General features: G+C 39.6%; 1 protein-coding gene across 5 annotated transcripts in view; it reads left to right on the forward strand.

The window, feature by feature from the left end:
• Positions 1–407: 407 nt before the first annotated feature.
• Positions 408–27333, forward strand: part of CCR6 (C-C motif chemokine receptor 6) — a 40262-nt gene continuing 13336 nt past the window's right edge. The window contains exons 1-3 of one of the 5 annotated variants that reach the window (XM_075203355.1): positions 408–903; positions 4478–4633; positions 17252–17370. The gene's annotated coding sequence lies outside the window, so the exon portion shown is untranslated. The remainder of the gene's footprint in view (positions 904–4477; positions 4634–17251; positions 17371–27333) is intronic. The other 4 variants (XM_075203356.1, XM_075203358.1, XM_075203354.1 and 1 more) reach the window with 4 other exon arrangements.

A 27333-nucleotide genomic window follows, 5' to 3' on the forward strand; every position in this document is an offset into this window, starting at 1 on the left:
CTGGTTATAAAATAATGAAAGGATGCTTAAGAGTTAATGAGTAGTGCATAAATATATATTGAAAAATTAAGCTGTTTTTTTTTTCAGACAGGGTTGCTTAAGGTGTGTGGGGAAACATGTCTAAAATGTATTTGCAAAGTAGAAACGTATTTAACTGAAATGTGCCCTCCGTTATACATGTTAGGGAATAGGGAAGCTGTGGTACAGTTAATCAGCGCTTGATAAAATGTGGCAAGATTAACTTGGATTAATGCCTATATCTGGGGGGGTGAGGGAAGATGTTGATAGTTCCTGATATGTGAAGTGATATTATTGGTCTAAAGTCTTATACGATGCTTTTATCTACGTATTAGTTTGTGGTTTTAAGAGATAAAATGCTTGCAAAAGTAATACGCCATTGCCATTGTTCTAATTTGAATTGAATGGTCTGTATTGCGCATACAATAATAAATTGAACATATTCTGAAAAGACTTCGTTTTTGGATTATTTCTGCAAAGGTCCATAACAGAGTATGCAGTGTGGTAGAGGGACCCACGTATATTTAAAGTGATTACACTATGTGTGTTTTTTTTCTTTTTCCCTGTTTCTTGAGAGGCTTCGTGGATCCATGAGATTGGTTCGATCAGCACAGCTCTGCAAATTGTTGAAGTCCACTCATTCTTCCATCATCTGGTACGCTTATATAAGTGAATCCTTTGGGATAACATTAATAGAAGGCGCCCATCTCTATGTTTTTGAACATGTTTTAATGTAATGCCTGAAACAACTGCAATCATGTAAAATGGATCTGATCTAGTTTCACTGCTGTATCATCACGTCCCGACTCTGTCAGTGAGGAGCACCAAAGAAAAGAAGACAGAAGAGGAAGAGAAGAAGACAGCAGAGGAGATGATCATAGAAAGGTAGGTAAAGAACACAGTAATAGAGATTATGAAGGGGCACAGTGTAATGATGAAGGGGACAGTGGGCATAGTGTTATGGTGAAAGAGCAAAAGCATGATGGAGGGCACAGTGTAATGATGAAGGGGCAGTGGGCACAGTGTGATGGAGTCATGTGGATGATTTTGCACAAAAAAAACCACGCAGAATAACACTGTAGAAATATACAGGTAAAGGTAAAGGGATGCTACATTTGTGAAAAGAAATTGTTTATAACTGTGTATAGTGATCTGCGAATTTCTGGTATGACATTGTTTACACTTTATCTGATATTAGGTGTTTAAAGTTAATATAGCTAACTTTGTCAAAGATTGTTTGCAGTGTGTTTTATGTCAAGGGTTAAGTTACAAAAAAGTTTGGGTAAGCAATTTCTTAGCTTTAAATGCCTTAGCTTTAAATGCCTTATATCAGACAAAGTGCAAACTTAACATTGCACTTTGTCTGATATAAGGCATTTAAAGCTAAGAAATAATTTTGTACAATTTTATTTGCACTCTGTTTTAGGTAAGAGGTTAAAAAGTTAATATGTTTTCGTATAACATTGTTTGCACTATATTTATAGTAGGTGTTAAAAGTTAATATATGCTATGCTAAAATATAGTGCTAATTCAGGGACGGGGGCCCCAAACCAGTATCTTGCCTAGGGCCCCATGAGGTCTATATCCAGCTCTGGTATGCAGCATGCTAACAACAAACTTTCTGACATGTATTTTATTTATATGAATTCACTAAGGTAATACCTCTTGCAGAGCTGTAACACTTTCAATACTAGTAATGAGCATACATATTCTTTATGTATATACATGCCTGTACATACATAAAGTAAAAGAACATGCATTTATATTTTCTTTTTCACTAAAAGATTAAAACAAATTATTTTCTGCGACATTTCAAATGCAGGAACATTAAAATACAACAGGAAATATGTATTAATCTGTATTTGTTTTTTAATAGCTAAAATTAATGAGTGTATAAAAAGTGGAGGAGTGGGTGAGGGAGGTGGAATTGGTAAAGAGTAAGTCAAAGGAAAGATTGAAATAGAGATTAAAAAGTAGATGTTTGAGTGCTGGGGAATGAAGTCCTGTAGAATGGGAATGGGAAAAAGGGAAAAAGGAGTCTTGGGGAAGAGCTGGAGATAATAGAAAGCAATCTTAGGATGGGGATAAGTGGAGATATACAATGAAAAGACATAGATGCATTGGAGGCTCAAAGATAGCCACAAGTACAAGTACATGCAATTTGCTAGGATCGAGTAAACATGTGAGGTCTTTCAAATCTTGCAACTGCTCCAAAAATGTAAATGTCAACTCATTGAGTGAATAGCGGAAACAGTATCAAAATATAAGACCAAAGGATTTCAGATGCATAAATACTTGACACTTTCCCATTGACTTCACCACTAAATATAAGTGTTGGATTTTTCATGCATTGAGAACAAAAGGTAGAGATATTAAACAGTATGGTTTTGTATGTACAGTAGTCACTGTTCTGTAATGGTGTAACAATGTATAAAAACATAATTAAGCAAATAACTTTCCAGCTAAATGTATACGGTTTGATAATGATTAAGTTTGTGAAATTGTAGAATAGCAGTGTGCCTTTCAGAACTGGAACAATTTTATATTATGACTAAATCACCTGTAACTCTACTATGTTGCATGCTAGCTTCCGTGCAAACGAAGAAGAATTAAAATGCACTGCCTTAAATGGTTATACTGTTTAGTAGAGCACTCATTATTCTTGCTCTAAGGAAATGATAGCTCATTAGACTGGCAGGTGGTTTCCTGTCCCATTTCATACAAATAACTATCAGACATTAAGAAGCATATCTTCCTATCAGGTACTGTAATTATATATATGTATTACTTTATTGTGCAACTTTTATGGGAAAATTATTTTTATTTTATTTCTATATTTATTTTATTAGATAATTGCTTGCAATAGTGTAATATATTGTTAGGTATTTTATTTACTGTATACATATTTGTTTTGTGTTTATACTGTTCTCTTCTGATTTGCAATTAATCTTGCCCAGTCTATTTTCTATATGATGAATCAGCAATGCTGCATGTAGCTGGAGCTCCCATGTTGCTGTGTCAATATTCCAAGGGGAAATGTGAGCGTTCTTTGTCTCACTTGACCATGGAGAAAAAATGCCCCAGAATGGGAACAGAAGATTATGTAATTCTTGCTAAATTAATAACTATGCCGGTTAGCTAATTGTTAATTAATATCTGGTGCCCTTTGAATCATTTTAGCGAAAAAACGAAAAACAAAATCGAAAACTATAACAGTTTTTATCTCTGTGACAGAAAACTGTTCAAATATTCCCCCATAGCAAGTATTTTTTCTTTTCAATCTACTAGAATGTATTTTTTATTTGCATACATTGCCATCTCCAAATAACACAGAATACAGTTACAAAGGTTAATAAAAAGAAAACTTTTTTAGATTGTTGTGATGAACAGTTCAGTGCTTAAAACTGGATTTTGAATATCAGAAATACTGAGGTAATAAGATAATATCAAGTAGTGCTTGTAATGTATCACAGTGTATTGATAATGTGATCCAAAGATGATGGAATTATGAGAGATAGCTTTGTGATTTGCTAGTGCTATACTCTATCCTACAGCTGACTTGGTGTGACATTATGGAACATATTTGCCACCTGACTGTAAAAAATACTGGATCTATTGATCACAAACTATTTCTTGTACTAATACAAATATTTACTGGAAAATGAGTTTATAAACAATGATAACTTAGAACTCTATGGTTCTCATTAGTTTGTGTGGAAATACTAATGGTACTTGAGTGCACTTGCACAGGTTTTCTGGTAGTTAACAGCAAGGTTACAGGAGCTGGTATTCCTGTAATCTCACTAACCTTGCAGGGAATTAAATCAGGGCTTTTGTCTTATTACATTTATTTATATTTATCCCAGGTGGTAACATTTTAAAGCAAGAAAAAACCCTATTGATTAATTAAAGGGATTTCCACCCTTTAATAATCCCATTTGCAGGTGTTTGAAATCCCTGACAAGCACTGCCTCAAAAATCTCCTAAGTACATACACATATAAAACCCATTGTGATGATATAGAGGAAGAACTGCGCTATCCTGGAATGGATGGTTTATAGATTAGAGTTCCGTCTAAGGTTTAGTGGTCACCCAATTTCACTTTTAATTACAAAATTAAAATATAGAGTGTACTTTGGCTCAATTCTCCTTTAGTGTTTAATAAACTGTTGATTTTTCTAATCAAAAGTGCGGGATCCAAACAACTTCAGAGTTGTTCTATATGTTAAATTTGTTTGAAGTTGAGAAAGACTTATTCAAAAAGACTCACTGCTATAATAAAAGCAAAAGGTGCTTCCGCAAAGTATTAGTTTAGGGGTGTGCACACCAGCGTATTGAAGGTTTAATATTTTAATTTATTTTTCTTAAAAATGTTTATTTGTCTTTTATTCAAATTTTGTTGGTTACAAGGTCATATTTAAGGTGAAACAAAGTCTGATATTATTTATCTTGATTTCAGGCTTTACATCACGGACACGTGCCATTTCAGTGAGGGTGTGTAAACCTTTTATATCCATTATATACAACCAATAAATACAAAACTGGCTGCTGGAGATTATGTCCCTGAAAAGTTAGAACATATGTGCAGATTCCCAGAGACTGGCCCACCGGAACGGTAAATTAAAGTAATCTGATTGAAACTCAGTTGGAAGATGCTGAAAGTGAATCAGCTCCTCATCGAGATCTTGTTTAATGTGGCCACTTATGTGTGTTGCCAAATTGGATACAGATCCTTTCACTTGGTGGTCTCACCTGCAGCAGGATTTGCATTTGCTGGCTACAAAATTATTAGTACAAAAGATTGCTAATGATAAATGCTAGCTAAGATTGTATAGTTACAAGCTGTCACAGATATATGAACACAATTTAGAACAATAAAGTTAAGCACCAATTTACCATAGATATGAGCAGGGGTCCGTCTACTTGCCTGCTGCAAAAATATATATTTATTAGGCAAAGGCAATGCGCCCCCTTAAGATCTAAATTCCTGCTCTGAACAGGATCGGAATAGGTGTGGATGGTCTGTCCTCACTATAAACTTCCCTTTGGCCTGAGCATAATCAGACAGACAGCATAACCACTCCTACTTAAATAATCCAATCTAGGTATGAAAATCTGAAGAATGGTGTTTACTTAGTAGTAAAGAACATGTGAGATTAAGCGGTAAAACTGTAATAAAGCAATGATAGAATGGCACTGAAAATCCCAGCACTAGATATTAGAATACAATATGGATACATTTATTTGGATTACTAAAGTGCAGTGTTCTGTAGTGAAATATTGAGATATTCCATAGGTAACAGCGTGAATGCAATTTTATTTTGCTAAATTGTACTCAAGCTAAATGCAATGTGGAAAATATTATTAGAAACTTTGTTAGAAATGAATGCTACAATTTATATGTCTCCTTTTCTATACCCTCTCTGGTAAATGTTCTCTGCATCAATTAATAAAATATGCAGGCAAATAAATGAACTGGTGTTGCACAACAACCACTGAGTCATTCAAGCAGTTATATAATATAACATACAAAATAGCATTTCCCATAGGCGCTAATGTTGAAATCACTAGAATATGTGACATTCATGTATGAATGGCTTCGCATAGAGGTTGTTATGTTAATACCATATAAAATATGGATTATATAAAACAATATGACAATATAAAATCAATAACCAACCAAAAAAAAGAACAACAAGGAGAGAGTAATTATCAACCATTTAGTCCATTTGTCCACATAAGCTGTTCCGCAATAATTGCTTTGGGTGGTAAATTCTTATGGAACATCAGTTGTTAGTTCATATCTGGATTGAATTTTCTCCTTTAGGACTTCTTCTTCATATAGATATCCTCAGGAGATGTCATCACACCATATATATTGAGAATGTTATGTTTTACATGAGATGAAGGGGTGACATTCTAGTGACACTTCAAAGTGTTTTATACTCTGGCACCATTTTTTAAGATTTTTGCTATTTAGTTTACAGTAAAGAGTAGAATGACACTTTACTAGTTCAGGGGAATACAATTTTAGAACAAAACAGCACCCTTGAATAAATGTAGGTGTTCTGACATCAATCAGTTTTTTATGTCCGTTGTTAACCACAGTGAGAACATGTGGCAATGAGATAATATGAGAGATGGCCTGCGGCTTACTGAGTAATAAACAAATTGCGTCTCATATTGAGTTAGAAGCAAAGAAAAAAAAAAGTGGTGCAAATTTGCTCCAGGACCAACCATGTTGCAATGCTAGGGGATCAAATTTATTTTTATTTGTTTGCATGCAAGGAAAATAATGTCTGCTTTTGCATGTACATGTACCACACAAATTCTGGGCAACTTTATTTTTCACTGCAATTTAGAGTTGGGCTCTAATTCAATCTGTAAATCTGTCTGAACATTTTAAATTTGCCCTCCCCCCTGCCCCTGCAGTGCAGTATTGCAAAGGGACATATTTATTATTTTTTGTTTTGCTTTTTGTCCAGATTGCATCTTGTCCAGATCTGGGAATGTTGGAGTCCTGTTTGGAAAAGAGATAGGTACATTCACATACACACACATCAACATTGATTATTTGAGGAATCATAAATACCAGTTACACCCATGCAGCCCTGCATCATATACCCAAACTGTGCTTCTTACTAAGTAAATTAGTACAGATACCATTTTAAATCTAGTTAATGAATCTGCCCTCACCACCTCCTTTGGAAGTGTTTCTCAGACGTTAGCTGCGCTCCTGTGGTACAGCTAAGTGAGGCCTCAAGTAAGAATGGAGGAGAATTGACATAATTTTGAGATTTAAGATAAACAGGAAAAAGGAGGGCAGACAGAGGAAAACAGGATAAATGAGACAAGGGAAGGAATAAACAGAAGGGAGACAAGAAGAGGACAGATGGGACAGACTGCAGGGCTGCAAATATTTGAAATTTGTTTTTACTGATAATTTTATAAATAAACAACTAATAGCAAACATTTTTTATTGACCCATAATTAATGTAATACTTAAATGAATCAAAATAGTAGCCATCTAGATGGAAAAGGGGTCTAATAACTTAAAGTAGACTCATCGTCCTATTCAGAATGAAAAACATTAATTTGGTGAATTGTATGTGTAATTTAGTAGTTGAGCAAAGCATGTCAGATTTTTTCATACCTCCCAGTGTTCCCAATTTAGATGAGACAGTCCTGATTATAATGGGTTATCCCACTGACTCGACTTGCCATGACTATTGGAAGGAATGTCATGCTTACACTTGCCATTGGTGTGCACAGCAACCGAATCATTTTAGGGGAGGGATGTTGAGAGCAGCCTAATATTTCAGGAGTGCAAGGCATGCCCACAGGGTATGTGACATGCCTCAATGTGATCAGGACATGTCCCTTTTTCAATGTCTCATTTATCAATGCTCAATTTGGGTTTCATGTGTGCCAAGAAAACTTTTCCCACACCATTACAACACCACCATCCTGCACTGTTGACACAAGGCATGATGGATTCATGAATTCATGTTGTTAAAACCAAATAATGACCCTACCATCTGCATGTTGCAGCAAAAATCAAGATTTGTCACACCATGCAATCTACTAGCGTCTGGTTTTGGTGAGCATGTGTCCGCTGTAGCCTCAGTTTCCTGTTCATAGCTGACTGGTGTGGAACCCGGTTTGGTCTTCTGCTCCTGTAGGCCATCCACTTCAAGGTTCAACATGCTGTGAGTTCAGAGATGCTCCTCTGCATATCACTGTTGTAATTTATGGTTATTTGAATTACTGTACCCTTTCTGTCAGCTTGAACCTGTCACAACTTGTCCTTGGGGTACCTGCAAATGTTGGCACAACTCAAGTGGAAGGTGCGGAAAAGACATAATACTCTGGCACTGGCGTGTAGTTTCGGGCATGCGCAGGAGGACCGGCGGTCTGACTGGAAATATTGCGTCTGGTTGCCTGGCAACCAGACAGAGGCACGGACAGGCGCCCATCCTGAAGGAGCAGCAGGACGGCGCCTGACAGAACCAATCTGGCCATTCTCATCTGAGCTCTCTCATTAACAAGGCATCATTCCCTGTAAACTCTAGAGACTGTAGTGTTTAAAAATCCCTGGAGATCAGCAGTTTCTGATATATTCAAACCACCCCTTCTGCCACTAACAAACATTCCACGGTCAAAGTCACTTAGATCCCATTTCTTCCCCACTCTGGTGTTTGTTCAGAACAACATTTGAACTTCTTGACCATGTGTCCATCCATGTATACATTGAGTTGCTGTCACGTGATAGGTTGATTAAATATTTGCATTAATGAGCAGGTGTACAGGTGTACCAGATAAAGTAGTCACTTAGTGTATCATCAAAGTTATGTTTTTGTATTTGGAATCATAGTGTAAGATAATAGTAACCTTAAATCTAGTGTGCCAATGCATCTGAAAAAAATACATGGCAATCAACTTGAAAACTGCACTGTCTTTTGCAACTGCAGAAATTACATTTCATGAGGAACGTACTTTAAAGATATGTGTAACCAGAGGGAGAACCAAGCATCATCGGGCCACCAATTGCAAAATTCAGATAAGGGCTTAGAGATGCCGTTATTACCTCCAGGACTCCACCACTTTTACTACTCTCACTTCCATACTCCATAGCAGCTGCAACCCCTGCATTGGTAGTGCTGAAAATACTGACACATGTTGTGGCAATATGTGTAACCTAAAATAAGATGCATGTCAAAGGGACGTGCTTAACTTGTGTCTGCACAACCTTACTGTATTAAACTTGCATGTGAAGCCACAATTCAGCTCAAGAGGCCACAAGTGCAGTTAAAAATACTGTTTATCAACTTTAAACAGTGTGCTAAAATTATATTTTCTATGCTGGCTTTAAGCCCATACAGCTCATGTGGGATAAGATGCAAAGAAAGTTCCAGCTACATTAATCTCTTTTGCATGACAATTGCAGCACTGTGTTTTAAAAAAAGGACCACTTGATGTAATTATTTGGTTTATTTTGACCTTTATAATAGCAATGAAGAAAGAAAAACATATGGGGCCTGATTCATCAAGGAACATAAATGCCAATACGCGCCATAGTTTGCATTAAATTGCTCTGAGCATGCTCAGAAACTGACTATACTCCAGTGAACACAAGTACATCCAATTAATCTTCGAACACAAAGAACTTCCGAAATCAAACTATTTCATGGGTAGAACGGTGACGGAAGGGGAGTATCATCACTACTATCATCACCATTTATTTATATAGCGGCACTAATTCCGCAACGCTGTACAGAGAACTCACTCACATCAGTCCCTGCCCCATTGGGGCTTACAGTCTAAGTTCCCTAACATACATACACACACAGACTGACAGACAAACACACAGACTGGGGTCAATTTTTGTTAGCAGCCAATTAACCTACCAGTATCTTTTTGGAGTGTGGGAGGAAACCGGAGCACCCGGAGGAAACCCACGCAAACACGGGTAGAACATACAAACTCCTCACAGATAAGGCCATGGTTGGTAATTGAACTCATGACCATAGTGCTGCAAGGCAGAAGTGCTAACCACTACGCAAGTAGTATGCAAGTAGTCAATCTACAGTAAGAGCGTGCCAAGAAATAGTGCACACAGTAATGTCCAATTCAAGGTTTGTGCATCTCTTAAGTAGGTGTTTTTCAGTAAAATCACTTACACAGACTACGGACAAGTATAACTGCTGAGTGATAGTGATGATGGTTGTGAATGCATGCTAGAACATTTGTTTGCAATCAAGAGCAACTGTAAAAATGCTTTCTATGTGCAGCAGACATTTATGACATCATGATAAATGTATTTCATGGAAAAAAATGAAAAATAAATATTTTTTTAATGTTTTTTCATTAAGGATTATTTTATTGACAAGTGACAATAATTGAATACTTTTTTCTGTGCATTCTGCTTAGACTTTATATTGCACATATGTATTGTACATATCCTGCAGTGTGCTGTGTCTGTCTCTATAGAGCAAATGCCGTATGTAGAATGTACCTACACCTGTATTCAACATGAGTCTTTTCTTCAGATTCGCTTCTAGTTTAATACATAAGTGCGTAAGCCCTAATTATGTGTGTTTTTAAATAAAAGCACAATGCATTCATTCTGCATGCCTTAATGAATCAGGTCAATGGTAGTTTAGAAAAAAAGTCAATAGAGACAGATTGTAAGTTTATTGGACTCTATACGAAAGACTATGGGACTACCTAACCAAAATCCCTAATTCTGAGATAAATAGTCAGAATTCTGTATTAAATGTTAGATTTCTATTTTTATGTCAGTTATGTCTTTTTATGTTAGAGTTCTATTCAGAGACAGCATTACTTGCAAAGTTAGTAAACTTGAAAATAAAACTAATTATGTTAATCCAAAGGAAGGTAAAATAAAACTCCCAGTATGACAGTTGCCAGTTTAGCCTCACAGGAGGAATAAAATGCAATAAAAATAAATCAATAATTTACTTAATGGAGCATTTACCCATTAATTTCAATAAACAATTATTATTTTTATTATTATGATTATTATGATTATGATTATTATTATTATTATTAATAATAATAATAATAATAATAATAATAATAATTTTTATTTATGGGGCACCACAAATGTCTGTAGCGCCATACAGAAACAAACAATAGGACAGTACAAGGTAAAACAGCACGGTACAGTTACAAAATAAGCACTATAACTCAGGAAGCTCAAAGGACAGTTAAAAAGACAGGCTGAAATGTTGAGGGTAGGGACATTTAGCACAAGTTGGAAACCTGTGCCCAAGAGGGTGGGCGTGACTGATAGGTTAAGAGCCACTGAAAGGTGCAGAGAAAAGCGAGAGGAGACAGAGGGCAAAAGGTCCAAGAAGGAGTTGGGCTGAGTAGCTGGAGAGCAAAGATAAAAGTGATGGAAAAAAGAGGAGAGAGGGTCCTGCTCAAAGGAGTTTCAATCTAAAGGGAGGGGCAAACAAACTAAAGATGCAAGGGTGATACAGAGATAGAGTCACACGGAATGAGAGAGGAAGGAGGAAGAAGGGATGAGAGGGAGAAGTAGCCCACAAGGTGGGTAGTTAAGCGTACAACTGAAGGGTTTTTAAGAAAAGGTGGGTTTTTAATGCCCGTTTTAAACTGCACAGATTGGGGGATGTTCTGATGGAGCAAGGGAGAGCGTTCCAATGGAGGGGGGCAGCACAGGAGAAGTCTTGAATGCGTGCATGAGAAGAGGTAATCAGAGGGGAAGAGAGGCGATGATCATTGGCTGATCGCAGTGGGCGGGCATATGCACTTCTGTTCTCTGGGTACGGTGCTCCGGCTGCTCTTCAGCAATAGTTGCATAGATGATAATCAACTAAATAGAGCCTATATTAGTGGCTCAAAGACTACAATCTGTATCTAGAGTTAAATCCAGGCAACAGGATAAACCAGTCTGACACGTTTCATCGCTATGCAGTGATTTTCTCAGATGAAGAACAGCAGTGTATATGCACAGTTATTTGTAAGACCATAGGATACATTGTATACGTAAGAGAGGCGGAGTCCCAGAGTGGCTCAGGATTGCAGCGGTCCGTGAGTAATACCTTTGGATGCACACATAGCTGTGCAAGTGGACTGACTGTACACCCCTTGATTTTTTAATTTGAAAGATCATGGTATATGCTACCTACGTGAGAGAGAGGCGGAGTCATGTGACTCAGGATCATGGTGGTCCGTGAGTGACACTTTCGTATGCACACGTAGCTGTGCGATTAGATGGACTGTATAACTCATGATTCCGGTAAGAAACCTCCATATATGCAGCTCAATTCACTGCTCAATATATATTTTGTTAACCTATAATATTGGCTGAGGACATCACATTATTATATCATTCAGGGATTATACACTTTGGAACCCACGTGTGGCGGTCTATGAAATGCTGATGAACAAATAGTTTCCTTTTTGGATGCATTATATGTTGGCTCCGGATTGTTTTGAGACATTACGTTATACATATTAAGCATGTCAAATAGCTTAAACATACGGAATATATGAATTACCACATTAGAAAGAGCCACTATTAATTAATTATTTCTTTGTGAATTGATTCCAATTTTTGCATGGGCTCATATTGGACATTATTGGTGCATGTGTTTATTTCCAAGCTTTATATTAATCGTGATTTTTGAGATTGTATTTTTATACATTGCATTTTAACATATTTTATGTATTAATAAATGAGTTAATTGGTGAATTATCTGCAGTACACATATTCATTATTTGTGTGATTCAAAGTCCATTGCTGCAACTTTCTGGTTTTTGTTGTGAAATTTTTTGGGGGGCCGCAGATCCCTCGCAGCTGTCCTTTGCATCACCACCATTAAGGTGTTTTTCTTACATACTAAACAAGCAGTTTGATAGGAAGTGATCTAGTAAAGAATTGTGTTTGGAAGGCCAGTGGAATGTAAGCTGTGCAGGAGAAGATGGTAATCAACAGTGTCAAAAAAAGCAGAGAGGTCTTTGAGACTGAATATGGAGGAGTGACACTTTACTGTAAGTAGAGAATTGGTCATTTTTGTGAGTGCAGTCTCAGAGGAGTGTTGGGGGTGGTAGCCCAGAGCCGTAACTTAGAATTCTAGCGCCTGGGGGGAGAAAGACAAATGCCGCCCCCCTGGACCTCAATTTTAACCAAATTAACCTAAAATATTCCTAAATTGCGCCCCCCTTCAGCGTTGCGCCCTGGGCGGTCGCCCCTGTCACACAGCCCTAGTTACGGCCCTGTGGTAGACCAATTGCATACGGTTGAGAATGGAGAGAGATGGGAGAAAGTTAGATAGTTTAGATCTATAGTGGAGAAGAGAAATAGGGGTGCTGGTTCAAGAGATGTTTTTTTTAGAATTGGTGAGGATAGAAATATGCCAGTTGCGAAAGACAGGTTGAAGAGGTGACCTAGAGGTGGCCATGGAGTGGGGGAGAAGGAGCAGAGACGTTACTTCAAGCTGTCCTCCTTATTAAAAATATTCCACATATTGCAATACATATTAAGCTGAACAACTCCTGCCAAAGAAGTCTTCCCCTTCTTGGCAGTCCTATAATATATATCTATATCTACATCTATACACAGCTTTACTCACATATGCCCCCGTGCCCAGCAGCTGTACTCACACATGTCCCCCCTGTACCCAGCATCCTTACTCACACATGCACCCCCTCTTCACAGCAGCTTTACTCACACATGCCCCCCCTATGCCCAGCAGTTTTACTCACAAATGTCCACTCTGCCCAGCAGCTTTACTCACACATGCACCCTCTGTCCATCTGCTTTACTCACACACACCCTCTCTGGCCAGCAACTTTACATACACATGCCCCCTCTGTCCATCAGCTTTACTCACACACACCCTCTCTGGCCAGCAACTTTACATACACATGCCCCCTCTGCCCAACAGCTTTATACACACATGACCCTCTGCCCACATGCTTTAGACACACATGCTCCCTCTGCCCATGTGCTTTACACACACATGCCCCCTCTGCCCACTTGCTGTACACACACAGCCAAGCAGCTTTACACACACATACCCTCTCTGCCCACATGCCCTTCTGCACAGTGGAAAGACAGCACACTGGGTACCCAGCCTTTCACCAATTCCAGGAAGAAAATCAGCAAGTATTATACACTACTGAATCCTACTGTTACACCACAACATTGGAACATCGAGTGGGAACTTGAATTTTGGGAAATGTAGGTTGATTTAGGAGACAACTCATCAGAAAGGGGACTGAGTTGTAAATATCGTTAATTATGTAGACTAAAATTTGATTGCTGCTATCCCCTCCATAAGACTGGATAGTTATTTTATCTGTAGGCACTGCTGCTACTCAATACCTGTTGTTTGCTGTTATTCTTTCGAAGTTTGAACACTTAGATTGATCAATTTTGAACAATTTTGCTGCTAAACCCCTGTGCTATTTTAAGCCATGTATGTATTTATTTATTTATTTATTTATGTATTTATTCATTTATGTATCTCTATTTATTTATGAATCTGTCTATGATCACTTGTTGATTTTAATAGAAGATTTTCTGTAGTGTTTTAGTTTATAACTATGGATTGTGAAGTATTGACAATTATCAGGTACTTGTACAAAACTAGTTGAACTGGTTGGCTATCTATATTTTATTTGAGTTTGTTTATTGAATTCTTTGCTTTATGGATGGATGATTATTGCAATAAAATTACATGAATTTTAATACTTATATTATATTGGCATAGGTCTAATTGTTGGAGAGGACCAGATATATACAGTTATGTCCAAAAGTTTTGAGAATGACACAAATATTATTTTTCACATAGTCTGCTGCCTCAGTTTTTATGATGGCAATTCACATATACTCCAGAATGTCATGAAGAGTGATCAGATGAATTGCAATTAATTTCAAAATCTCACTTTGCCATGATAATGAACTTTATCCCAAAAACAACATTTCCACTGCATTTCAACCCTGCCACAAAAGGACCAGCAGACATCAGGTCAGTGATTCTCTCGTTAACACATGTGAGAGTGTTGACGAGGACAAGGCTGGAGATCACTCTGTCAAGCTGATTGAGTTAGAATAACAGACTATGGGGTAAATGTATGAACCTCCGGATTCTTTATCTCCGGCGAGTTCAGCGTCTTCAGCGCTTAAATTTAAAGCGGCGCTGCCTTGTAAAGGGAAGTTTCCCTGTTTTAAAAGGAGTGTGGTGCTTGAAATCATTGTTCTTCCTCTGTTAACCATGGTTACCTGCAATGAAACATATGCAGTCATTATTGCTTTGCACAAAAAGGGCTTCACAGGCAAGGATATTGCTGCTAGTAAGATTGCACGTAAATCAACCATTTATTCGATCATCGAGAGGTTCAATAGTTGTGAAGAAAGCTTCAGGACACCCAAGAACATCCAGCAAGCGCCCGGACCATCTCGGAAGGTTTAATCAGCGGAGGGATTTGGCTTGCTCAGAAATGGCAGTAGGCAGGTGTGAGTGCATCTGCATGCACAGTGAAGTGAAGACTTTTGGAGGATGGCCTGGTGTCAAGAAGGCCAGCAAAGAAGCCACTTCTCTCTAGGAAAATTATCAGGGACAGACTGATATTTTGCAAAAGGTACAGGGATTGGACTCCTGAGGACTGGGGTAAAGTCATTTTCTCTGATGAATCCCCTTTCAGATTGTTTGGGCCATCTGGAAAAATGCTTGTCCAGAGAAGGAAAGGTGAGCGCTACCATCAGTCCTGTGTCATGCCAACAGTAAAGCATCCTGAGACCATTCATGTGTGAGGTTGCTTCTCCGCCAAGGGAGTGGGCTCACTTACAATTTTGACCTAAGAACACAGCCATGAATAAAGAATGGTAATAAAACATCCTCCAAGAGCAACTTTTCCCAACCATCCAAGAACAGTTTGGTGACGAACAATGCCTTTTTCAGCATGATGGAGCACCATGCTGTAAGCCAAAACTGATAACTAAGTGGCTCAGGGATCAAAACATCGAAATATTCAGTCCATGGCCAGGAAACGACCCAGACTTTAATCCTATTGAAAACTTGTGGTAGATCCTCAAGAGGCGGGTGGACAAACAAAAACCCACAAATTCTGACAAACTCATTGATTAGGCAAGAGTTGATTGACAGCATGCCAGGGTGAATTGCAGTGGTCTTAAAAAAAGAAGGGTCAACACGGCAAATATTGACTCTTTGCATAAACTTAATGTAATTGTTAATAAAAGCTTTTGACACTTAAAATGCTTGTAATTTTACTTCAGTATACCATAGAAACATCTGACAAAAAGGTCTAAAAACACTGAAGCAGCAAACTTTGTGAAAACCAATACTTGTGTCATTCTCAAAACTTTTGCCCACAAATGAACATGAGATTGCTATCAATACATATAGTGGGACATTAATATCTGACATCTATATGAGCAATAAGATATCACAAGCAATTGGTTAGCTACCACAAATGGCCCATATATCTAATAAAGTATTATATTCAACCAACTTCAACCATCAAACTATTACTAATGGTAAAATATATAATTATAGACTTACCGGTCACTGGGTCCATTACCATATCCTAATCCATATAAACAGATCAAAAAGTCTGATAGCAAGTTGAACCTAAAACTACACAATAATAGGCCCAATGAATGCATAACCACTACCACAGTTGCTCATTACTCTAATTGCTTACTAATCAAATATTGGCAAAGGACACATTTAGTAAATACATGTATTAAATGTAATGTAAAATGTATTAAAACTATTAAAATCAAGTCAATGAGCGCATAAAAATTAATACTACATACTCACTCTGCCAAGCAGCTTTACACACACACATAACCCCTCTGCCACACAACTTTACACACACATGCCCCCTCCCCATCACATTACCGCTTCTTCTTATCTTTTTATCCATCATTGACAGCACAGAACAAGGAAGATTTCCAACAGCAGCTCCAACACTGTGTACCATGTGACCGCTGCAGCCACATGACCTGGTAATGTCACAGGGACTCTGATCGGGATCTAGCCACTACCTTATGGAGATGCGATGCAGGCAGCCTGTGCAGTCCGTGCATAGTACTCACTGCAGGGGCATCATTCATTCACAGAATATTGCACTACAAGCTGTAGTACAATATTCAATGAATTAATGACACTGCCGCATTTAGTAGTATGCAATGTGACAGCCTAGGAACTGGCAGCAGAGGCTGCATGCCCAACACTCCGACTGCCCCCTCCCCCCACCCTCACTTCCCAGGAAACACTAAACAATTAAAACATAAAAAAGCAGCAAAAAAAAAAAAGAAAAGAGGAAAAAACAAAAAAGCAAATAAAAAAATGTTGGTGATCTGCAGGAGTAATCTCGTTGCCCTTGAGACTGAGTCATTAAGGAGAGCAAAGCCAGAAAAAGGAGTAACTTTGCACCTTGGCAAAATCATGTTGCATTGGAGGCAGAGGTAAATTTAAAATGTGGGGTATGGCATGTCCTAGATCAACTTTAAATTTCAGTGCAAAAATAAAGTTATCAAGTATTTGTGTGCTACATGACAGACAAGTCAGTATTTTCCTTATGTGCAAAATAATTAAAACTAATTTTCACCCCTTGAAGTGTAACAGTATCAAATTTACTCCTTTTTTGCATTGCCTTGTATATAATATATACATCTATTTGATTTTTGATTTGCTTCCCTTTTGTCTTCCAGATACCTCAAAAGAGTAAATTGCAGCCACAGCAGATATTGACAATCTTTGGACTAGGTCAAGGCTATTTTATCATTGATTTTGAGAAGAATCATCTGACACCAGAAGTATTACTTTCAGGGTAATGTCTCCCAGTCATTGGTGTAGTTCCATTCTTCAGACCTCAAATATAAATTTGAGGTTCAGGTTGAATTGTCTATTGCAGTAAACTGTTAAGTGAAGGGAGAAAAATGTTTGTACTGTAAGTGTTTTGCTTTCCCTTGCTATATCCCAAAGCTTCCAACACAAATAATTAATAGGACTGTAGCAATTAGAGGCCTTGGTAAGAAAATTAGAATGAAAATAATGAGATCTGAGGAAAAAAATAAGGTGATAAAATAGTAGGGATGTGCACCGGCCACTTTTGGTGTCTCGTGTTTTGTGTTTTGGGTTCGGATTTGCTTGAGGTTTTGGGTTCAGATTTGTTTCACAAAACACCTGACGAAAGGTTTTGGTTCGGATTTAAGGTTTTGGATTCGGATTTATTTTGAAAAAAACATAAAAATTGTTAAAAATCAAGTTTTTTTGGTTTATTTTCACTCCTACGCTATTATTAACCTCAATAACATTCAATAACAATCATTTCCACTAATTTCTAGTCTATTCTGAACACCTCACAATATTGTTTTTAGTCCAAAACATTTCACCGAGGTAGCTTTCTGTACTGCATAGTGGAGTGGTCCCGGTACCCAATTTGGTAACGGGGCCACAATACCTCCTCCGACTTTCAAGTGTAGTGTTTCTAAGTTATAAACCCTACAGTAGTTCGAGCACGTCAATACCTCTTGTTTTAGACGACCATGGTACTGAGCATTCATCATTGAAATCCCATCAAGTATGTGAAAGACAGACAGGGTCGAAGTGTTATTTGTTGACTTTGTTAACCAAAAAACTGTCCCTGTTGCAAATATTCGTGCAATGAAGAGTGACTTTTTCATTTAAAGGCTCAAGCTTTCAAGTGTAGTGTTTCTAAGTTATAAACACTACAGTAGTTCGAGCACGTCAATACCTCTTGTTTTAGACGACCATGGTACTGAGCATTCATCATTGAGATCCCATCAAGTATGTGAAAGACAGACAGGGTCGAAGTGTTATTTGTTGACTTTGTTAAACAAAAAACTGTCCCTGTTGCAAATATTCGTGCAATGAAGAGTGACTTTTTCATTTAAAGGATCAAGCTTTCCAGTGTAGTGTTTCTAAGTTATAAACAGTACAGTAGTTCGAGGACGTCAATACCTTTTTTTTTTCATTATGACTGGGCATTTAACTTTTGGTTTAATTTGTTTAATTGGTTTTAATTTTGTTTTACTTTGTGCTCATGGCAAACGTCTGTTGGACGGTCAATTGTTTTGTGAAAGACGTAGCGGTCTTACGACTTCCTCTCTTGGAAGATGACCGACTAACAGCAGCAACAGCAGCAGTGGCAGTAGTAGGCGTACCGCTGCAGGATTCCTCGGATGAATTCCTTATTGAAGAGGTCTCAGTCTGGCTGGTGACTTTGGCTGCAGGACTGAATCTGATGGAGATCGTGGAGGAAGTTGACGAGGAGGGTGTTGCTGGTGTGTATCCAACATGACCAAGGGATTTAGGTGTCCCTGTACTGATGACGGTCCTAGCCCCAGTTCCTGAACTAACCACTGAACTATGAAGGTTATTCAGGTGACGCATAAGGGAGGATGTTCCTAGGTGGGCAAGATCCTTACCCCTGCTTATTTGAGCTTTACATAAGCTACATATGGCCATACATTGGTTGGCCAGATTTGGATAACAATAACTCCAGACCGAAAAGGTGCATTTTTTGGTCTTCTGACCAGGCATGACAATGGGCTTTTTAATCCCATGGACATCAGCTGTTTCCCCCCCTGGTGCCTCATTTACAATAACCACATCAGCATCCTCATCATCAAGTTCCTCCACATTGCCAGCTACATCAATAGCCTCCTCCCAAACCACCTCTTTCCGTACAGTGATGGGAAGGTCAGGCTTGACAACCACCAACACCCTTGGACTCGCCTTGGGGATTTGTGATAATTTCTCTTTAGAAGGCAGAGTTGTTTGCTGTTTTGTTGCTGACAGCATAACTCTCTTCAATTTTTTGTAGGGGGGAGGAGGAGGAGGGCTAAGATCCTTGGGTGAAGCTGAACCACTAGTCATGAACACGGGCCAGGGCCTAAGCCGTTCCTTGCCACTCCGTGTCGTAAATGGCATATTGGCAACTTTACGTTTCTCCTCAGATGATTTTAAGTTTCTCTTTTTGCTACTTTTACTGAACTTGGGCTTTTTGGATTTTACATGCCCTGTACTAGGAGATTGGGCATCAGGCTTGCCAGACGACGTTGATGGCATTTCATCGTCTATGTCATGACTAGTGGCAGCAGCTTCAGCATTAGGAGGAAGTGGGTCTTGATCTTTCCCTACTTTATCCTCCAAATTTTTGTTCTGCATTATATGTAGCACAAGAGAGTGTACCCCTAAGCCACACACACTCGGCAAAGCCTTTAAAAATTATATGCAGCACAGGAGAGTACCACTGGACTGGAGTTATACAGCAGTACCACTGGACTTATACTGCAGAATCAGTGAAATTTGTAATATGGCAGTAACAACAATGGACTTATACTGCTGAATCAGTGAACTTTGTAATATTGCAGTACCACTGGACTTATACTGCAGAATCAGTGAAATTTGTAATATGGCAGTAACAATGGACTTATACTGCAAAATCAGTGAACTTTGTAATATTGCAGTACCACTGGACTTATACTGCAGAATGAGTGAACTTTGTAATGTTGCAGTACCAATGGACTTATACTGCAGAATGTGTGAACTTTGTAATATTGCAGTACCACTGGACTTATACTGCAGAATGAGTGAACTTTGTAATATTGCAGTACCAATGGACTTATACTGCAGAATGAGTGAACTTTGTAATATAGCAGTACCACTAGACTTATACTGCTGAATCAGTGAACTTTGTAATATAGCAGTACCAATGGACTTATACTGCAGGATTGTTTTGGGATATTTTTTTTTTTATAGAGTCTTATTAATTGGTTTTAGCTGTACTATGTGAAGACTGAGAGATAAAAGCTGATAATTGTCTTCTCTCTCAAGTAATGTCTTTTTTTCAGATATTTTTAAATGATATTCTACAGCACAAGAACAGTATCATTTGTGTTTCATATAAATCCTAATTCAACCAGAAGGCTTTGGTGGGTCTTGGGCACTTAATATAGGGTGGCCCAGATTATCTAAAATTAAGAGTGTAGAGAGAGAAAAACTGTGTTATTGTTACCCTCATTTCTCTCTATTGCAGCCCCCTCCCTATAGTTTTTATTACAGCCCCCTCCCTATAAATCACAGTGGATGTTTGAGTGGGGTGGCCAATAAAGGAGAGGGGATAGACTGCACCGAGCAACCAATTTGGACTAGGTTTGACTGGGCCAATTGATAAGGCATTAAGGTGCATGTGTAGTTCATTCCTTCCCTGGCTTTGAAAGGAGAAAGATCTCTTTCCTTACAAACAGCATATCAAAGCTTCACCTCAAAGATGATTACATATTAATGCTTAGTATCAGAGGGAAGCTCTATTCACAGGAAGCAATGCATTATCTAAACTAGAGATTCAAATACTATATAACAATAAAATATAACAGATATACAGTAATCTGAAATTCATAAAACAACTGTAGCATTGAAACATTTCCACTCTATTTTTAACACGCAGGAACCTCCTGGTGTGCAAGCAAGCCAGGAATGTGGTGGTCAAGATAACACCACCCCCCTGCCTAGCTGAGACAAGAGGCTAATTTACGTATGGTTTCCTGTGTACAGACTCTCAAAAAATATGTACCTAAATATGGTTACTGCATTTACAATAATATACCAAGCACACTGTACCAATAATAGGAATACATTTATACCTGTGGAACCAACCTCGCAACATTTAAGAACAGTGTAATTGTAACATAATGCACACATAGGGTAGTACATTTTTTAACAAGCTATTTAGCAGTAGCTGGTGAGAGGGGATGCCAAGCGAGCTGAACCTTTGTTTTAATGGATCAGCCTGGCACCCTGCTCTTATCACAAGCAGATCACCTGATTATGTGGAGGATCATGGACAAACACTAAATGAGTGCCTCTGCTATGTAATATACAGCAATGTCTGTTTTCAGGCTATATGATATGTTGAGCTTCTGGGTCATGGAAAATACATATTGTTTGATTTACATACCATGACTGCCACTTGATCATGCCATTTGTCGAACTAAAAGGTACTATATCTCTGCATATATTTCATTGATAGCAACTATGTACATATTTTAAATACAGCAAATGCACTGCAGCATCTAGTATTAGAGCTGTGATGGTCAACAGGTGACCTGGTGAGCCATCACATGCTGCTTCCAGCTCTATGCCCCTGCTCTGACTTTAGCCCCACCCTCTTCACCCATGGGCCCGGCTCCTATTGAATAAGAGTTGTGGCCATGCGTGAAGCTAAATGTATCATAAAGCAGAGAGTAAAACTGAACATGGCTGAAGCAGTTGGCTCCCTCATTGCATGGCCTCCTCTGCACACTGCAGGAAGGTCATGCAGCACATCTAATCAAAGGAGAGAGTGCAGTGTTGTCTACACCACGTCGTTTCCCTCCTTCCTATGCAAGAAATTATATATTGAATTTTATTGACAAGGTAAGCAGGAATTTCTAGGCAGGGTGGTATTAATAATTACCAATCGCTTTCCAATAAAAAATATAAGAACCACTAATTAGTTGCTAATTATTAATTAGTTTAAAACAATATGTTTACATACATGAAGCGCTTCCCTTCTTTGCAGCAAATAACGTTCCACACTCCGTTGAAGATGTTCTAGTGTGGAGTAATCTCTATATAAAACACATACAACTGCACATTTATAATACAGTACAAATCCAAAACAATAAAGGTTCTATGGGAAGATGTGAATTTTCATCTAGTGTTCCACCATCCAGCACCGTGTCACCACCGGCATATCCCCCATAAGGATGTCTACGCACAAGATGGATCTATAACATGAGCCTTGTAATGATCTCATAGATGGCTTCTCTGCATACCACCAACTTCATCATCATCATCATTATCAACATTTATTTATATAGCGCCAGCAAATTCCGTAGCGCTTTACAATTGGGAACAAACATTAATAAGACAATACTGGGTAATACATACAGACAGAGAGGTAAGAGAACCCTGCTCGAAAGCTTACAATCTATAGGACAATGGGAGTTAGAAACACAAGGGCATGTGCTACATCATATTGCACAATGGACCAGCCAGACTGCAAAAGGTAAAAGTACTGAGTGGGCTATGTCTGTTGCAATGTTGGTCAGAGGGTTGTTGTCCTGCGTTAGCAGTGTAGAGGATGGTAATACCGTAATCTAGGGAAATTAAGATGATGGTTGAGGAATATCATAACCTTTGGGCCTGATTCATTAAGGATCTTAAATGAAGAGGATTCTTATTTCAGTCTCCTGGACAAAACCATGTTACAATGCAAGGGGTGCAAATTAGTATTCTGTTTGGCACATAAGTTAAATACTGACTGTTTTTTCATGTAACGCATGTAATCTTGGCTGGAACAATGTATTGATATTGCTGGGCACTAGGCAATTAGGAACAGCGTCAGTGACCCAGAAGGAACGTGGTTCTGTGAGCATGTTAGTGTTCTTCTGAATTGTCATCTGACCTGATCACACTGGGACCTTCCACCAGTATGTGTGAGCAATAAACATCTTGCTTTAAAGACCTGCTTGGAATCATCTTCAATATTGCTGTTTTCCTGTGATCTACAGATTAGACCCTAAAATCTAATCCGTTCTCCGGCTGTCTCTGCGGTTTGGACCCAAGATATTCCAGTGCCAACGCTCTGCGCTACCCAGCAGCCCTGGTTAGTGTGATAGGCCAGGGGGAATCCATTCACAGCAACCCGGATCCATAGTAAGAGGTCCGGAGTTACCAGCCAGGTACCCCAGCAAGGAGACACGCTAGCAGCATCAGTGACCCAGAAGGAACGTGGTTCTGAGTGCCATAGAAGGAGCTCAGTGGTGGCAGCAGGCCCCTCCCTCTGTGGCAGGAGTGGCTTATTCGAAATAACGAATGGAAACAGTGGCAAAGTAAGCCCAGCCGATTCCCAGCAACAACAGACAGGGTGGCATAGGCGGTCCATCCTGTCACACCGATCATTATGCTCAGCCGGGTAATGATAGGCGCACACCTCTGTCATACGCATTGGATCAGGCGCATGCTTTTAATAGGTCTTGTGATACCCCTACTGACTTCTCTTGTCATCCAGAAATGCAGGTCAGCAGTAGGTTGGAGTATTGCAGCCAAGGAGACGTTTCAGTATCAACAAGAAGACAGCGTCTATCCGACACTCCAAGTGCAGCATCGGTGACAAGGACGTCCTGGTTTCAAGGAGCGGCAAGCCCAGGGATCACATCTTGGGGTGAGTGTGAACAAGAATTGTTATCCACATGATCCCATAGTCCTCCCATTTCCTCTACAAGTAGTGGATCCTCCTCGGACCGTGAGAGCAGTCCACGCAAATTAATGAGAATTTTGAGCGAGCATTTTAGTGGTAGCAAAAGTCAGAAAAAAGTAGTGCATGCAGCTGAGAGCGGTAGTGCGGACAAGGGTCCAGTGGTCCATTGTTCATATTGTCTCGACCTGCATCCCGCAGCTCCTGTCTGCAGGTACTTTGTTGGACCTTTTGCATATATTGTATTCTGCCTGTAGTACCACTGCCCACCAAAGGGGCCACTGTGGTACTTAGACTGCTCTTGCCTGCCTCGTCATTGCTGGAAGCTTTACACCTGCTTCTGGCCTATATAAGCCTGCCTGTCCCAAGCAACCTTTACCAGATCATCAAGTCACACAATCTGATGGGAAGCAATCCTTTGACTCCTGACTATTTCATTGCTGCTATGTGTTCATCGCTGCTGTATATTGGATTTCCTTCATCTCTACATACCTGTTCCTATACTCGTGGTAAATGCTATGATCTACACCTGTCATCCAATCGGCTTGCATTACTGACTACTGCTGTTCCGTTCCACATCTCTGTGGTAAGCTGTGGCTCATCGTTGCTGTATACCTGGATTTCACTACCTGTTCATCTCCAGTATACTTCACTGAACCTGTGTTATGTTCCACTCTCTAGTGGTACTTGTTGTGACATTGATCATTACGTACGCAGTCTATATTGATGAATATTGCTGACAGTTACTGTTCTGCATTTCTTCATGACCATCATTTGCATCTTAAACCGGTATTACCTGTGTTTCTAATAAACCACTTCATTCACTTACCCTTTCTCCGTGGTCTTACCTTGGAAACCCTGACACATATACAGCGCTGACAGCAGGAATTAGAAACAGCTCTAGAGATAGAATTAAAAAAAGTTTTTAGGATATCTTTATTATTGCCAAAGCAGGGAAGAAAGGATTTATGAAGGCTAAAGAGAGAGGTGGTATAAGTGAGGTCGCTTACAAGTCGTTTCCTAATCGGGTTACAGTGTATAGCGTTTTTGCGGCAATTTACCGGCAGTGTATAGCGTTTTTGCGGCAATTTACTTAGAAACTAGACCGGAGGCATTGGTAGATGTCTGGCGGTACTTGCATTTGATCACAGGGATTTATAAAAAAGATGGGGGTTCCATGGTGTAAATACAATGAAAGCTTTTGAGAGAAAGTTACCGGGCGTCATCTCATTCTGTTCGACTGTAAAGCTGTTAAAAGTTGGATGGAGATGGTGCGACCCAAGTAGAGTGATACACAGGATAATAGAGTAGAGAGATTTAGTATGCAGGGGAGGCGTAGCTCTCCCCCAGCACAAAATAAAAACCGGTGTTTTGCGTTCAACAATGGCACATGCACAGAAGAAAATATGTGTAAGTACAGACATGTATGTGCAAAATGTCATGGAGCTCATCCCGCCCGAGATTGCCCAAGAGCTATGTCCGGGGCAGGTAGAGGTAGGGGAGACTCAGGGCCTGCTCAATAAGGCAGCATCGCCGGTCCAGATACAGCATCTGGATAGGTGGCTTCACCTTTTTCCGGACAGGAAACAGGAGGAGGTTTTGAGTTTAGGTTTTCATTTTGGTTTTTCCCTTCCCATCGTTGGCGTAGTTAAGGCTTGTGCAAATAAGAATTTGCGTTCAGTCTATGCTTTTCCAGAGGTTTTCGCAGACAAGGTAAAGAAGGAGGTGGATTTGGGACACATGGCTGGCCCTTTTGCATATCCTTCAATACCTGGCTTGGTTATCTCCCCAGTAGGGATAGTACCTAAGAAAGCAGTGGGGAAATTTAGGCTTATCCAGCATCTTTCAGATCCCTCGAGGCAATCGGTTAACGATGCTATAGCCATAGAAGACAGTTCCGTAAACTATCAGTCATTTGATGAAGCCTTAGACATGGTCAGATCGTTCGGATCAGGGGCGCTGTTAGCAAAGTTAGATATTGAATCTGCCTTTCGCTTGCTTCCCCTACATCCGGAGCCATTCCGGTTCATGGGTATCTGTCTTCCAGATGTATTTTACGTGGATAGGTGTTTACCGAGGGGTTGTGCGGTGTCCTGTGCATACTTTGAAGCGTTCAGCTCATTCCTGCACTGGTGTATGCAGGTAGGAACGGGTCACGTGGGTATTGCCCACTATTTGGACGATTTATTGATCATTGGACCGCCAGATTCGTTGGTGTGCGCTAATATATTGTTTTCTGCTAAGGCGTTATTTGCTGTTTTGGGAGTGCCAGTCGCACATGACAAAATGGAAGGTCCCTTACCTTGTTTGTCATTTCTAGGAATAGAGATTGACACATGGAAGGGTGTTGCAGGTTACCCCAGGAGAAAGTGATGAAGCTGGTGAGGTTAATTAAACTTACCTTGTTGTCACGTTCTATTACGCTGCATCAGGCTCAGTCACTGTTAGGCTCCTTTAACTTTGCTTGCAGAATTATTTCCATGGGATAAGTATTCTGCAGGAAGATGCAGCTGGCTACAGTAGGGATGTCACGCTACAATGCACGGATCACGCTGTCTAACGAAGTTAAAGGTGATTTGCGGATGTGGTTGAGGTTCTTGGAGAACTTTAATGGCATTCGTATTTGATCGGCTCCACAGGTGTCCAGTCGTCACCTTGACCTATTAATGGTTGCTGCTGGGTCTGTTGGTTTTGGAGCTTCTTTTAGTGGCACGTGATGTGCAGAGCGGTGGCCATAATCATGGCGTTCCAGCGGGCCAGTAGATAATCTGCTGGTGCTAGAATTGTTCCCCATTGTGTGGTGGCGGTAGAGCTCTGGGTGTCGCATTTGCAAGGGCGGCAGGTGATTTTCTGGTGCGATAACCTGAGTGTTGTACAGTGTTAACAAGCAGAGTGCATCTTCCATTCCAGCTATTGAATTGTTGCGGCATCTAGTGTTGCGCTGTTTGGAGCATGATATTACATTCAGGGCTAAACATGTCCCTGGCGTGGAAAACGAAGTGGCTGATGCTTTATCACGAGAGCAATGGGGACGCTTTAGGGAGTTGGCTCCACAGGCTGAACTTATGGGTACGATATGTCCCCCTTTTCTTTGGCAGGTAGTTGAGCAGGCATTGTAGGTCTCGCTGAAACATCGTTGGTTCCTTCCACCAGAAGATCATATCGGGCTGCCTGGCTACAATGGCCACAATATATACAGTTGCGTGGTCGGTGCGATTCAGGTCAGAGCGCTGACATGTTAGATTTCATTTGGCCCAATTACAAAGAAGGCGTCTCTAAGATGTCCATGGCTTCCATGCTTGCTGCCATTTCCTTTATGGCCAGACTTCATTGGTGTGTGGATTTTACTAAGGGGTTTTTAATCTCAAAAGCTCTAAAAGGTTGGTCACAAATTCAACCAGTAAGGGAGGATTTGAAAAGGCCGGCTGATAAAAACATACTGGTAAACTTATGGTTGCTCTTGCACATCTCACTGATAATGCTTATGAGGCCAGCTTTTTCGCTAGCTTTCTTTGGCGAGTTTAG

Source organism: Mixophyes fleayi, chromosome 3 (genome assembly GCF_038048845.1).
Source record: "Mixophyes fleayi isolate aMixFle1 chromosome 3, aMixFle1.hap1, whole genome shotgun sequence".
Lineage (NCBI taxonomy): Eukaryota > Metazoa > Chordata > Amphibia > Anura > Limnodynastidae > Mixophyes > Mixophyes fleayi.